Here is a 16,804-nt window from a genome sequence, read left to right as displayed (position 1 = left end):
AAAACTCAGCAGTGGCCACAAGACTAAAAAGAGTCAGTTTTCATTCCAGTCCTAAAGAAAGGCAATGCCAAAGAATGTTCAAACTATCACAAAATTGCACTCATCACACATTCTAGCAAATTAGCTTAAAATTCTCCAAGCCAGGCTTCAACAGTACATGAACCATGAACTTCCAGATGTTCAAGCTGGATTTAGAAAAGGCAGAGGAACCAGAGATCAAATTGCCAACATTGGTTGGATCATAGAAAAAGCAAGAGAGTTCCAGAAAAACATCTACTTCTGCTTTATTGACTATGCCTTTGACTGTGTGGATCACAACAAACTGTGGAAAATTCTTCAAGAGATGGGAATACTAGACCAGCTGACCTGCCTCCTGAGAAATCGGTATGCATGTTAAGAAGCAACAGTTAGAACTGGACATCGAAGAATAGACTGATTCCAAGTCAGGAAAGGAGTATGTAAAGGCTGTATATTGTCACCCTGCTTATTTAACTTATTTGCAGAGTACATCATGAGAAACGCCAGGCTGGATGAAGCACAAACTGGAATCAAGGTTGCCAGGAGATATATCAACAATCTCAGATATGCAGATGACACCACCCTTATGGCAGAAACCAAAGATGAACTAAAGAGTCTCTTGATGAAAGTGAAAGAGGAGAGTGAAAAAGTTGGCTTAAAACTCAACATTCAGAAAACTAAGATCATGGCATCCAGTCCCATCACTTCATGGCAAATAGACGGGGAAACAATCGGAACAGTGACAGACTTTTTTTTTGAGGTCCAAAATCACTGCAGATGGTCACTGCAGCCATGAAATTCAAAGATGCTCCTTGGAATAAAAGTTGTGACCAACCTAGACAGCATATTAAAAAGCAGAGATGTTACTTCGCCCTCAAAGGTCCATCTAGTCAAAGCTATAGTTTTTCTAATAGTCATGTATGGATGTGAGATTTGGACTATAAAGAAAGCTGAACTCTGAAGAATTAATGCTTTTGAACTGCGGTGTTGGAGAAGTCTCTTGAGAGTCCCTTGGACAACAGGAAATCAAAGCAGTCAATCTTAAACGAAATTTGTCCTGAATATTCATTGGAAGGACTGATGCTGAAGCTGAAACTCTAATACTTTGCATCCAAACACCTGATGCGAAAAACTGAATCAGTGGAAAAAACCATGATGTGGGGCAGGATTGAAGGCAGGAGGAGAAGGGGATGAAAGTAGATGAGATGGTTAGATAGCATCATGGACATGAGTTTGAGTAAACTCTGGGCCTTGGTGATGGTCATGGTTCTGCAGTCCATGGGGTCGCAAAGAGTCAGACATGACTGAGCAATTGAACTGAACTGAAGAGGATACTACATACAGATCCCTGTGCTATACAGTATTTCCTCGTTGTTTATCTATTCTGTATATGGTAGAAAAATGTGGAATGCTTCATGAGTTTGTGTGTTATCCTTGCATCGTACCATGATAATCATCTCTATATTATTCCAATTTTAGTGTATGTACTCAAGGTTAGCACTTGCCTCTAGTTAATCTCCTGTACATGTCAGGTATTGGAAATGATTTATATGTACAATGTACAATATAGTCACATTTAATTCTCTGAAAACCCTGTAAGGCTTATGTTAGGTTTGGGGACATAGATTTGAACCTCAGAGGTGTATGATTGTAGAACTCATGCTTTTTTCCTAATCAGTGTTCTTTCTGCTCTTCTCTGCTGCCTCCATTTCTTTAGGAAGCAGCAGAAGCTCCTTGCGTCTTTCAGTTCAGTTCAGCCACTCAGTCATGTCCGACTCATTGCGACCCCATGAATCAGAGCACGTCAGGCCTCCCTGTCCATCACTAACTCCAGGAGTTCTGTCAAACTCATGTCCATCGAGTCGATGATGCCATCCAGCCAATTATCTTCCCAGAAATTCCATGGTTTGGAATCCAGGACTTGCACTTTGATTATTAATTTGTTGTGTGACCATAGACAAAGGAAGTAGATGCTGTTTCTCAGTCTCCACATTTATTAGATGGACCTATTTTACTATAGCAGGGGTCCATTTATTATGCAACCAATATTTAAAAGACTAACAGATACTGGACACTGTTTTAGGTTCTGAAGATTAAAAAGAACAGAAAAGGACAGACAACACCCATAGAACTACAGAGCTTATATTATGGTGATTATGGCAATTGAGGCTAAAAATAAACAAGTAAAACAAAATCAAATAGTGATTAGTGCCAGAAAGCAAATAGAACAGGGTGACAAGAGTGGATGGAGTAGATACGGGTGAAGATATCCATGGATGTGGTCATTGGGCTGTCTCCTTCAGAAAGTGACATTTAAGTGGAGACCTGTAAATGAAGCAGACCTCAGCTATGAATACATTTGGAAGCTCAGATTTCTGGGCAGTGAAACACTCAGGGGAGAAATCCTAATGCCAGAAGAGCCCTTTTTGTTGGAGGACCACTGAGTCCAGTGTGGCTGGTGGGAAGAGAGTGGGAGGAGGTGAGACAGAGCTTGACAGGTCCAGATTATGGAGTCCCAGTCAGTGGTATAGACTGTTTCTCAAATGCTAGCTTGCAGATAATCCACAGAAATTCATGATGATGGTCTCATGTCTTTGATACCTTTGACATCTTAGATACTTCTTCCAACGTCTTTGCCACTTTTCATGTCTTTGGGAAAATCCTTCCTTAGGAGTCATTTACCAGAACAGAAGCCAGAATCTTGCTTCCTCAGCCTCTTGTGCATCAAGGACTTGTATGACTCAGGCTCTGTTAATCAGAGGTGCAGAGGTAAGTCTTCCAATCAGAAATTAATGACAAGAAACAGGCACCATGGAATTCATTCTGGCATTGATAGTGGCTGATACATTTCATCTACAGGGCCTGCCATACAGAGTTTCTAATATAGTATCTGGTGCACAGATCCTGTTAGCAAAAAGGACTTGAGTGAGAATGCCTGGTGCTGGCGACAGTGCTGAGCACACAGCACTGTGTGTTTTTTGGTCTGGGGCCGGTTTGATGCTCTTATTTCAGTGCTGTTTCTGACTGCATAGCTTAGTTCTTTGGCCATCATGGAGTTTCTGTGAGTCTGTAATCACCTTCCATAAATTTCTTTTCACTTAAATTTACTAGAGTGCATTTCTGTTTGCAATTCAGAACCCTGTGCCAATGACCCCAACTTGAAATAAGAGTCAGAGAAATTTACTACCTGTATCTGAGAAGAATAAGATCTAGAGATTCATTTCAGCTTTAAGTTCTTGGGCAAATTAGTGGCCACATGTTACCTGAACACTGCTTATTTCAAAACCCTATGTCTCATATTTTTATTTGTAAAACTAGTATTTGTAAATGTACTCCAGTAATGAAAGCCTACTTTATTCTTTGCAGACATTAATGGAAAGACAGACTAAGTATTCAGTTTTTTTTCTGGAAACTTCTTTATTGACCTCCCTTAACTTAAAGAGCCGGATGTTCAAAGATGCTACTTTCCCATTACACTTAAAGATCTCTCCAGGCTCCCAGATACATCATTGATGAGGTGTACCTTATCTTGGACAACTCACTAAGAGCATTCCTTCCCCCTTATAGGTAAAGATAAATAATTAATTATTAACCACAATCTTAAACATATGTGCATTTTAAGAAAAAATTTTTGGTGTCTGTTTAGTCGTGATTATTCCAGTAATACACGAAACCAGTCTTTTATGAGGTCTCCTGTGTTGTATCTGAGAAAGGGCTTCTGAAATTTAAGTGATTCTTAATAGCTGTGCAGAAGAAAGGTGAAAATATGTTTATAATTATCACACCCCCATCTGTTCAGTAATTGTGTCTGGCTATTCTTGGAAGGGTTGTAGTTTCTTCTCTAAAACGGATTTCCATTTTTCTGCCACTCTGGCTGTCTCTCCACTCTGTGTTGAAGTTCTGAATCTTTACTAACTCATGCCACTTTTGTTTTTTAGGATGTATTCTTTTATTTGTAGCTAAATTTGTTTTCTTTTTCATTGACATGTCAATTGGATGCAGTGTTCGTCACGATGATTGTACTAGTGAATAAAATCGCATCGCCAACATCTCAGTAGGTGAAAATGATGATTATTTCTTGGAAATATTTCACATATTGTTTACCTTAATGGGAAATGCTCATTGCTACAAATAGCAGGGAAAGACGTATCCAGTTTTCTTGTTTAAAGGCCTTATCTCCCATGATACCAGTATACATATTTAAGAGTACTTATTTTGATTGTCATTTGAAAAGCATATTTTTGATTCAGTGTCTTTATGGGAGATTTAATCACTAGGCTTATACATATTTAGGTTTTGCCTTTGCTGAGGAATTTTTAAAAACTTATTGCCTTGTTCATGCTTTGCTGGTAAGTTTTTAGTGAATACGTTTATGGTCACCTGAATGTTATTATCTAGAGATATTCTCTTTATGGGTTTAGAGACACAATGCCTAGGATGGAAAATTTTCATTCTGGAATATATTTTCTGGTTGTCACTATTCCTCCTTTTGTCTTAATACATACATGATGCACATTTTAAATTATGCATTACAGCTGGAGATGTGTGCTTGTTGTCTCATCAGGAAGATTTTGAGAAATTGAAAGGAAATCTTTTAAATAGACATTGCTAGATGCTGGGAATATGATAGTTTATTATTTTATTATGTTACTTTATGTATGTTTGATTTTTTTCTTTTCATAAAACATTAAAAAGAAGACATTATATCTTAGACTAGTATAACCCTATGACTTAGGCAATTCATCAGGCTTCACTGAGCTTCAGTATCCTAAACAAAGAAAACACATAAAGAAATAAATGCTCCATTTATAGGATTAGGATTTTGTCATGGAATGAATGCTCTAGTGTTCCAGTGTGGATTATATTCTGAAATACTATTCACATGTTGAGTATTAATTATAGAAGGATTTTGTGCAAGTGTCACTTAACATTGATTAACCTAAAAAGAACTGGACAGAGATTTGTATAATTATGTTTTGTATTAGAATAACATAAGGTCATATAAGCCAGAAGAGGGCATGGGTTGCTTTTAGAAGGTGGCCATTTAGGAAATGGTAGAACACAAGTAAGCATAACTTGGGGTGAGAAACTTTATTTTTTGTATTCATGCAATAAATGGTGATCCTAGTTCAAAATAGATAACTTTTTTAATTGGGAGATTTCTTAATATTATTTCTTATTATTATATTAAGATATTAATATATAAAGATATATAAGATATACAAGATATATAATTAAGATTTATTAATATTAAGATATATTAATCTTATTATCTTAATAATATTTCTTACTATTATATTAATATTATCTTTCTTAAATTAATATCATGGTTAAAGTTTCATGGTTGAGGGTCTTCAAAATTAGAGCATCTGTCACTGTAGGTGAACAGGCTAGCTTCACAGGGAGTCTCATGAGACTTTATATCTGCTGTAAAGGATTGATTTTGAAATAATCCATTATGAACATTTATCCAGTAAATAACAGACAATATTTATTCAAAGTTTACTATATGCTTGGAAATATGCACAATTCTCAACATAAATTATTGTATTTTTCTCACTGCCACATAAGAAAAAATGCTGTTATCTTTTGTTATACAGATGAGGCAGGTCAGAGGTTAAACATCTTGCCCAAGTTCATGTAAACACAAAAATGATAGAATTAAGACTAGAACTGGAGGTTAAATAACCTCAGATGAGGCTCAGAGGTTAAATATCTTGCCCAAGTTCATATAAACACAAAAATGATAGAATTAAGACTAGAACTTGCCATTCTAACTATAGAATGTATGGTCTTTACTATACCATAGTGATCCTTCATAACAGTTATTTTAGCCTAGGCTTTTTTCTAAACTTTTTTTTTTTTTTTCTGCCTCTTTTTGTGTGCTTCTTTATTCAACCATATAAGCAAGTATACATCAGTATTTTACTATAATGCTCCAGAAAGTCTGTTTTTGAAGTGGAGAGAATTCAAATGAAAATGTATAAATACATATAGGTAATCATATTGTATTAATTTCCTTAGGACTACCATAACAAATGGGGCTTCCCCAATGGCCCAGCGGGTAAAGAATCCACCTGCAACGCAGGAGACTCAGGAGACATGGGTTCATCCCTGGGTGGGGAAGATCCTGGGAGGAGGAAACAGAGAAAACTAGGCTACAGTTGAAAGGGTTGCAAAGAGCTGGACAGGACTGAATGACTAGGAACGCACTCTCTGTTAACTCTGTTAGTCACTCAGTCATGTCTGACTCATTGAGGCCCCATGGAGTGTAGTCCACCAACTTTGTTTGTCCATGGAATTCTCTAGGCAAGAATACTGGAGAGGGTAACCATTCCCTTCACCAGGGGATGGAACTGGGGTTTCCTGTACTGCAGTGGATTCTTTACCATCTGAGCCACCAGGGAAGCCCAAATTAGTAGACTACACTTATTAGAGCAGTTTTGGTGGTGGCAGTGATTAAGTCCCTAAGTTGTGTCCTACCCTTGTGACCCTATGGACTGTGGCCTGCCAGGCTCCTCTGCCCATGGGACTCCCAGGCAAGAATACTGGAGTGGGTTGCCATTTCCTTCTCCAGGGGATCTTCCCCACCCAGGGATCAAGACCAAGTCTCCTGCATTGCAGGTGGAATCTTTACCAAGAGAGCCACCAAGGAAGTCTGATCCACCGGCACACCCTGGGAAGCCCCTAAGCATGCACACACCATAACAAATATTGCAAACTTGGTGGCTTAAAACAAGAGAAATATGTTTCCTCACATTTCTGGAGACCAAAGAAGTCCAAAATCAATGTGCTGGCCAGGTTGATCCCTTCGGGGCCTCTGACAGAAAATCAGTGAATGGTTCTCCCTTAGCTTCTGGTGAGAGTGGGCACTCGTTAGCATTCTTCGGCTTGCAGCTTCATAGCTCCAGCCCGGCCTCTGTCTTTACATGGCATTTCCTTTGTCTTTCTACGTCTCAAATTTCCCTCTTTAATGCAGACACTGGTCTTTGGCTGTAGAGCCCACCTCAAATCCAAAGTGATCTCATCTTAGATTTTTAACTGAATTAATTACCATCTGCCAGTGAAAGTTGCTCTGTCATGTCTGACTCTTTGTGACACTATGGACTGTAGCCTCCCAGGCCCCTCTGTCCGTGGAATTGTCCAGGCCAGAATACTGGAGTGGGTAGCTATTCCCTTCTCCAGGGGATCTTCCCAACCCAGGGATCAAACCCCAGTCTCCCACATTGTGGGCAGATTTTTTACCAGCTGAGCCACCAGGGAAGCCCAAGTACTGGAGTCGGTAGCCTATCCCTTCTCCAGGGGATCTTACTGACCCGGGAATTGAACTGGGGTCTCCTGCGTTGCAGGTAGATTCTTTACCATCTACCAAGACCCTATTAACAAATAAATTTACATTCACAGGTACCAAAGGTTAGAATTTGGACATATCTTTTGGGGGCGCCACTATTTGTCCCACTATTTATTTTGAACATTTGTTTTAAAGAAGTAGGTAAAATAGTACAATGAAAACTTTGGTTTCAGACCATCTCAATTCTTGGATTGCTAAGCTGTAAGTGTATTTTAATAGAAGGATGCTATTTTATGTACATTATCTCGATGCCAGAGATATTCCCCAAAGATTTTAGACTTAAATTTTATTTCCTTTCTGCTGTTTCACTAGTGAAACATATATGCAAATTGTCATTTACAGTTATTTCCTGAAAGTTTGATATTTGAAATTATTTTTAAGGGACACTAAATGGTAAAATATATATTTCAATGAGGGCTCCTTATTCTTATCTTAAAGCACTTATTAACATGACACAGAATGTTAGAACTAGATCTAGTGAAGAGATATTGAATTAAGAAAATTGAACTGACAAAGATATGTAAATAACATTTGATGATTGACCAAAATTTGGGTCATATAAAAGAGAAAAAGCCCAACTAAGCATCAAGAAATCTGGATTACATTCTCAGCATTTTACAAGCTGTCTACCTCTGCAGAGTGGAACAGAAAAACAAATGAACAAACAAACAAACCAAAAAAAAGGAAAAAAAAACCCTTTTAAAGAACAAGAGGAATGTGGAGATAATCACAGCAGGCAGATTGCTAAGAGCTTTGGAGAGGATGATTCATGAAGAAATGTGGAAATCAAAATTTGAGCAAAGTTCTGAAGATAAAAAAGGGGGAAAACCAAAGATGATAGGTGATCCATATATATTTAGCCCAGTCAATGTGTATTTTTTATGCAAACTTAGAAATGTTTGATTTGATCTTAATGTGTTTAGTGCTGGCATATTAGGGAGGAGATGCTAAGTTAGCAATGACCAGGTATATTGCTGATAAAGTATTAGTGAAAGATGGTTAAAGGAGCATAATTACAAAAAAATGCATGTCTACTTAAGCTATCTTGTTTTACTATAAAGCTTATACAAATTTATTTATTTGCCAAACTATTCAGGTAAGTCAAGGTGTTTCCTTTGAGTGCACGGCGGCTGATTGGAGTTCTACAAAGACTTTCTTATGTGTAAAGAATACCCATGACAGATATCCCAATGATCACTTCATCAAATGGGAGAGACAACTTAGGGAAATCTGCATACATTCAAGTTCCTTCTAAAATGTAATGGTTTCGTCTGAATCTTGCCTACATCTGATGTGACATGAGAGTGAATACCTGACTAAATTGTGGCATTTTCTGCTATACAATGACGGGAATCAGCTATGTGTATACATATATCCCCTCCCTCTTGAACCTCCCTTCCACCCCTCCCCAACCTCCATCCCACGCATCTAGGTCATCATAGATCTCTTAGCTGAGCTCCCTGACTATACAGCAGCTTCCCACGAGCTATCTGTTTTATTCATGGTAGTGTATAGATATCAATCCCAATCTCCCAATTCATCCCACTCCCACTTCCCCCACCCCATGTCTACATGCCTGTTCTCTATGTCTGTGTCTCTATTCTTGTCCTGCAAATAGGTTCATCTATATCATATTTCTAGGTTCCATATATACATATCTATATACATTAGCTAAGCTAAACTGATGCTCAGTCATGTCTGACTCTTTCTGACCCCATGGACTATACAGACCATAGAATTCTCCAGGTCAGAATACTGGAGTGAGTGGCCGATCCCTTCTCCAGGGGATCTTCCCAACCCAGGGACTGAACCCAGGTCTCCCGCATTGCAGGCAGATTCTTTACCAACTGAGCGACTTAGGGAAGCCCAATATATATACATTACTATATATTTGTTTTCTCTTTCTGACTTACTTCACTCTGTACAGCAGAAACTAACACAACATTGTAAAGCAACTATACCCCGATTTATAAGAGAAGGAAGAATGAGGAGTTAGATGCTTGACAGGCAGTCAACAATTTCCATCACAATAAGCATGCAGCAGGATTGGTGGGAAGAGAACTGCTGAAATACACATGGGGTGAAGTCTGGCGGCTGTAAGTGTCAACTGAGCCAAGGGCACAGTCAGTGTGGTTTACACGTTAATGGAGAATTTCCGTGCGTTTGCTGGGTGGTGAACTAGTTAAGTGAAACTCTGTTTTGAGAACCTTTACTCCTCTAATTGAGCTTTAAAAGTACTACAAAGGCTCACACAAAATTCAGGGGGAAAGGATTTACAGAGCAAATTAGATTTGAGCTAACTTGCAAGGACAAGATAGCAGAAGGATTCATGATAACGTGAGTGTTTGTTTTCTGGGGTTGAAAAAACTATCAGTTCCTGGCATTTGTATCACAGGCTGAGAGATAAGGGGAGAGAAATTTACAGCATTAATTTCAGGTCCCGAGAGAGCACTTCTATGAGGACTGGCTCACCCAGTGGTGTAGCTGTGTTGTTCTTGGGTGGTCTTTTCCTGGGTGGCCATTGTCCTCTCACTTGAACGCGTAAGTAAGACATAGATGTAAATATGACAGTCTTGGATAGTTTAATGCTGTGCTATTGCACGGTAGCACCTGTATACATATACACACATAGACACATTTAGCTTAATATCAGTTTATTTGAACAGATATGTTTTTGCAAAATAAGGTTAAATACTTTAAATAGTATGACTTTGTTATTATAAAAAACAAGTAGGATCTTATTTTCATTAATAATTTTGCCAAAATTCTGAGCAATGCTTATAAATATCAGTATTCTTAAAAACCTCAGATTATGTACTTTACAGGCTCTGCCAAAAATACCCTTTTGTTTACTAAGTGTGGTTTTGAAAACTTTTCCTTTTGTGTTCCTGACCTGTTCGGAGTGCTAGCTGTGAAACAGATGTACCTCCTCCCCCCATTCAGTTATGCAAGACTGTTTTCTTAAATCGTTAGCATCGCACCACTCTTCTAAGTGGTTTGCACTATTTGCCAGTTGCCCCTGCTGTCAAAACAGAACGCTGTAAAGTGGTTTTCAAGATCCTTTTTTCATTTTGCCCATTTTTTTCTTTTTTTAATTTTCAAATCCCTCTAAGAAGCTTCACTCTACCTCAACTAACTTGTTTGATGCCATGGAAACAGTGAGAGAGAACTTATCTCAGGCGACAAGAACCAGGGTAGAATGGTGAAGAGCCATGGAATTGCTGTGGTTTCAACAGTATGTGGGAAATAAAATAATGCAAATATTGTGTGTAGACCATTCTTTCAAAAGGTTAACTGTGAATGGAAAGAGACAGAGATTTTATTTAAGATGCAAGAGCTGTGACTGTATCTGTAAAGCCAGTGAAAGAAGGTAGACATTATAGAAGACGTGAGGAATTTGGTATATAGTGGTCCTGGTCACTCTTCCTGAAACAGAATTTCCTCTCAGTCTTTCATACCCTTGTTAATAGCAATAACTTGAATATATTGAATGTGTCACTCTGTCAGATGTTAGAGGAAAAGAACTATGAAGTTCTTATTCCTGCTTTTAGAATTTACAGTCATAGCATATGGTGTAAGATTAGGGATCATTCCTTCTTCGAGGGTGTTCTTTATTAAGGTTTTAATGTGGCTTTTTTTTTTTTTTTCCCCTGAGAGTCATGATTTAATACACCTATCGGAATCACATGGAGTGGAACTTCTTTTTAACCTTGGCATCAAGAACAGAAATAACCCCTGTTTTATAGGCTCTAGTCCTAGTAGTGGTTTATCAGACTTGCATTGTTCAAGATGATAATAATGTTTAAAAAGGGTTGATATGATATCCAGCTAAATTCATGTAATGATCAGTTGTGTTATAATAGGATGGTTGGCTTGAGCCCAGAAAGAACTTTCAAAGGCAATGCAGAAATCTCCAGGTTAATGAGACTTCCCAGTGAGTCAGTTAATGCCTCCAAATGTTTATCGCAGTAGTCATTTAGTGGCTGCTACTAGTCTCAAATGTACACAAAATTCTAATGAAGACTAATAACAGAGTCTTAAAAAAAAATAGGAACAAATGAGAAAAGGCTTGTAGGTATTTTTGGAAATAGCCTTCATAATCTATAGTGAGTATTTGATAAATCACAGTATTAAAGAGTGTTTTCCATTTGTGGAGTGCCTTGTTGTTTATAGTTTATAAAACACTACAATCAGTATTATTGCTTTTCACTACACAGGTGAGCCACAGGTAGAGGAGGTGTTACTATTATATTAGTATTTAATGGATTAGGAAATTGAGGCTCATCAATGTCAATAATAAAAGCTGACACGTTGAAGGCTTGTTATGAACCAGACATGGGGTTTGGAAATTTACAGGTAGTTTTATCTTTAACACTATCCTGTGCTATAAAGATTATGACTTAGATTTTGTGGTTGATAAAATTGAGAAGTGGTTAAATAACTTATCCCAGAGTATATGACTGGTAAATTAGTCATGACTTGAACCAAGGTGGACTGACCCAAGGACAGTTGGAAACTTTGAGTAATGCACTGCTTCTTTAAGCTCTTTACACATGAGTTTTCTTTCTTCTCTGTGGCTCTTATAACCTCTAATTATAGCAAACTGTCAAAAACAATTCATGACATAATACAGTTCTCTAAATACTCTCAAAAAAGTCAGTGGACTAAATATATTCATACTTTCAGTTGGCACATATGTTATTTTAGTGTCCACACAGTGACTGGTTTTTCTCTCAGGGTTTTTGTTTGTTTTTCATATTGGAGAATTAAAAGAGATACTATCTAATGAAGTAAATATTAGAACTTATCAACTGGAGTCAGTATATATTTTTCCTTTGGAAATATTCTGTATTCTATACCAAAAGAAATAAAATTCACTGTAGAAGTGATTTATCATGAAATGTTTGAGAAACACATGATAAATTATATAGCACTTGACAAGCTCATTCTTAAAGATACTTAACTTAATGCAACTTTTAATTGGTATATATCAATATTATATAACTATTTCTATGATATTATTTTCAAATATATCTGAGAAAAATGCTAAACATATTGCTGTGTAATAATCTGGTTTTAATAGTTAACGGGTCATCTCTATCATGGGGGGTTCCTCGGTGGCTCAGTGGTAAAGAATCTTGCAATGCAGGAGACACTGGAATCACAGGTTTGACCCCTGGGTTGGGAAGATCTCTTGGAGGATGGCATAGCAACCCACTCCAGTGTTCTTGATTAGAGAATCCCATGGGCAGAGGAGCCTGGCGGGCTACAGTCCATAGGGTTGCAAAGATTTGGACACAACTGAAGCGACTGAGCATGTGTGTGTGCATCCCCATCATGCCAGGAGGTTATCTGGTCAGATGTGTAACTGTTGACTGGGACATTAGCTCATGTACTGCTTCGACCAACAGCCTCCACTGGGACATGTAGTACATTCAGCTGTTGCTGGAATATGCTGTGAACTTTGCCTTATGATTTGAATGTAGTATTAGGTTGATGTTACTCAAAGGTTAATGTAGGGTAAACATCCATTTGTATGAACAACAGCTCTTATTCTTTAGAGGTGGGAAACTTTTAGATGAAAGTTTAGCCTTAAATTGGTTTTCCAGTCATATCTGAAACAAGCAAGGAGAATATCAACAGAATACTTAAAAGTGAAAATGAGGAGATATATGTGTATTATTTAATTTTATTTTGGAAATAAATTATGATGTCACAATTCAGTTCAGTTCAGTCACTCAGACGTGTCCAACTCTTTGCGACCCCATGAACCACAGCACACCATGCTTCCCTGTCCATCACCAACTGTCTGAGTCTACCCAAACCCATGTCCATTGAGTCAGTGATGCCATCCAACCATCTCATCCTCTGCCATCCACTTCTCTACCTGCCCTCAATCTTTCCCAGCATCAGGGCCTTTTCAAATGAGTCAGCTCTTTGTATCAGGTGGCCAAAGTATTGGAGTTTCAGCTCTAGCATCAGTCCTTCCAATGAACACCCAGGACTGATGTCCTTTAGGATGGACTTGTTGGATCTCCTTGCAGTCCAAGGGGCTCTCAAGAGTCTTCTCCAACACCACAGTTCAAAGCATCAATTCTTTGGTGCTCAACTTTCTTCACAGTCCAACTCTAACATCCATACATGACTAATGGAAAAACCATAGCCTTAACTAGACGGACCTTTGTTGACAAAGTAATGTCTCTGCTTTTTAATACGTTGTCACAAGAGTTCCAAAACTAGTGCGAATTTCCATGTATCCAACCTCCAGCTTGCCCTCTGGTAACATCTTGTATAACTATACTATGCCATCTTAATAAAAAATTGAAAAGAATAGTGGCCTGAATATCAACCAGTTTTGAAAACATTGAAATTTAATACCTTTTTCTCAATAGTAGATGAAGATTACTGAAACTTTCTGATACAACAAAAATCTATCTCAAAAAAAAGCTTGTTTATTTTTTTTAATTTAAATGGACTTTAAAAAACATTTATTTATTATTATTTTTTTTTTTGATGGTGCTGAGTGTTGCCCTGCACCGGCTTTCTCTAGTTGCAGTGAGCAGGGCCTTCTTTTCCTTGCAGTGTGGGTGCTTTTCATTGCTGTGGCTTCTCTTGTTGAGGAACACAGGCTCTAGGTGTTTGGGCTTCAGTATTTGTGGCACATAGGCTTAGATTGTTCCATGTGGAATCTTGAAGACCAGGGATCAAACCCATGTCCCCAGCATTGGCGGGTGGATTCCCATCCACTGTGCCACCAGGTAAGCCCTTGTTTATGTTTTATCTTAAAAAATATATATATATTTTGAAGAAGGCAAAGTTTTTTTTTTTTTTTAACTTTCACTTTTCAAAAAACAAAGTCTCTACGAGTGCATCAATCTATTTATACGTTTTCCACTGACAGACATTTAAGTTGCTTCTGTTTTTTATTTTGAATAACGGTTCTGAGAACTTTTGTGTATAATTGTTATGTTTTCAATTCTCTTGGGTATAAACCTCAGAGTAGCATTACTGGATTATATGGTAACTCTGTGTTTAATATTTTAAGGATCTGCCAAACTGTTTCCCAAAGTGGCCATACTATTATATAATCTCACCTGCCATGTTTGAAGTTTCCAATTTCACCTCATTGTTGCCAGCAATTCTTAATGTCTATCTTTTGGACATGGAACAACAGACTGGTTCCAAATAGGAAAAGGAGTACGTCAAGGCTGTATATTGTCACCCTGCTTATTTAACTCATATGCAGAGGACATCATGAGAAACGCTGGGCTGGAAGAAGCACAAGCTGTAATCAAGATTGCCAGGAGAAATATCAATAACCTCAGATATGCAGATGACACCACCCTTATGGCAGAAAGTGAAGAAGAACTAAAAAGCCTCTTGATGAAACTGAAAAAGGAGAGTGAAAAAATTGGTTTAAAGCTCAACATTCAGAAAACGAAGATCATGGCATCTGGTCCCATCACTTCATGGGAAATAGATGGGGAAACTAGAAATAGTGTCAGACTTTATTTTGGGGGGGCTCCAAAATCACTCTAGATGGTGATTGCAGCCATGAAATTAAAAGACGCTTACTCCTTGGAAGGAAATTTGTGACCAACCTAGATAGCATATTCAAAAGTAGAGACATTACTTTGCCAACAAAGGTCCGCCTAGTCAAGCCTATGGTTTTTCCAGTGGTCATGTATGGATGTTAGAGTTGGACTGTGAAGAAAGCTGAGTGACAAAGAATTGATGGCTTTGAACTGTGGCATTGGAGAAGACTCTTGAGAGTCCCTTGGACTGCAAGGAGATCCAACCAGTCCATTCTAAAGTAGATCAGCCCTGGGTGTTCTTTGGAAGGAATGATGCTAAAGCTGAAACTCCAGTACTTTGGCCACCTGATGCGAAGAGTTGACTCATTGGAAAAGACTCTGATGCTGGGAGGGATTGGGGGCAGGAGGAGAAGGGGACGACAAAGGATGAGATGGCTGTATGGTATCGCCGACTCAATGGATGTGAGTTTGACTGAACTCCGGGAGTTGGTGATGGACAGGGAGGCCTGGCATGCTGCAATTCATGGGGTCACAAAGAGTCGGACACGACTGAGTGACTGAACTGACTGGTTGATCTTGTTGATTTTAGCCACATTAGCAACCATGAGTGGTATCTCTTTGTAGCTTTAATTTTCATTTCTCTGATGACTAATAACACTGAACATCTTTTCAAGTGTTTAGTGGTCATCTGTTTATCTTCTTTGGAGAAGTGTCAGTTCAGATCTTTGCTAAGTTTTTCATTGGGCTTCTTTTTAATGTTGAGCTATTCTCTTATCAGAGGTATGATTTGCAAATACTTTTTGCCATTCTGTGTGTTGTCTTCACCTTCTTGATATTGGCCTTGTATACAGTATAATGTTGTGCTCCAGTTTCATTCTTTTACCAGTTGTACTTGCACCATTTATTGAAAAAACTATTTGTTTATTTTTTATTTGGATTGTCAACCTTGCAGAAAAGCAATTTACTATAAATGAAGAGTTTATTTTTGAACCCTCAATTCTATTCCATTGATCTATATGTCTATATCAGTACTGCACTGTTTTAATTACTAGAGCTTTGTAATAAATTTTAAAGTTGGGGAAACCAAGTTGCACAACTTTCTTTTCTCTTTCAAGATTGTTTTGGCTATTCTGGGTTCTTGTACATCTATAAGAACTTTGGCATCAGCTTATCAATTTAGCAAAAAAAAAAAAAAAAGAGAGGGCTTACATTAAAACTATAGAGAAATTGTCATTTTTAACTACATTAAATCTTTCAATCTATGAACATGGAATATCTTTCTATTAGTCAGAAATTCTTTAATTTTTCACTAATTTTTTGTAGTTTTCATTGTAACATCTTCTACTTCTTTTGTTAAATTTATCCTATACCAATCTTTTTTGCTGTTATTAAAAATAGAAAATATTTCCCTCAATTTCATTTTTCAAGTTGTTCATTGCTAATATACAGAAATAGAATTGATTTTTGTATATTTATGTTACTGAACTTGTTTATTAGTTTTCAAAAGTTTTTGGTTGTTTCTGCTGAATTTTCTATATATTGTATTTTGTCTTAAGTGAATAGAGTTATGGTTCTTCTTTTCTATATCATTCTGCTCAATTCACTATGTCAAAATACAATATGGCTTAAACAACAGACGTTTATTCTTCACAGTTCTGGAGGCAGGGAAATACAAGATCAATTCAATGTATGGAGAGGGCTCTCTTCCTAACTTGCACATGGCTGCCTTCTTACTGGAGCTTCACATGGTGGAGAGAGACCTGATCTCTTCTGATAATGATGCTAGTCTCTATATGGGATCACCACCCTCATGACTTTTTCTAAATCCTAATTACCTTCCACCTTCTAATATTACCACATTGTGGGGTTAGGGCTGCAACATGTGAATTTTGTGGGTGAT

The 16,804-nt window shown here is 37.7% G+C and overlaps 1 non-coding gene across 1 annotated transcript; it reads right to left on the bottom strand.

Moving 5' to 3' along the window:
• Nucleotides 1-1,415: 1,415 nt before the first annotated feature.
• Nucleotides 1,416-1,519, bottom strand: LOC128044016 (U6 spliceosomal RNA). Its single transcript, XR_008199008.1, has one exon. It is a non-coding gene; the product is annotated as a U6 spliceosomal RNA (small nuclear RNA).
• Between the last annotated feature and the right edge of the window lie 15,285 nt (nt 1,520-16,804).

The sequence above is a fragment of the Budorcas taxicolor genome, chromosome 2, assembly GCF_023091745.1.
Source record: "Budorcas taxicolor isolate Tak-1 chromosome 2, Takin1.1, whole genome shotgun sequence".
Lineage (NCBI taxonomy): Eukaryota > Metazoa > Chordata > Mammalia > Artiodactyla > Bovidae > Budorcas > Budorcas taxicolor.
The sequence above is the reverse complement of the archived record's forward strand: the minus strand, read 5'-3'. Positions and strand labels throughout refer to the sequence as shown.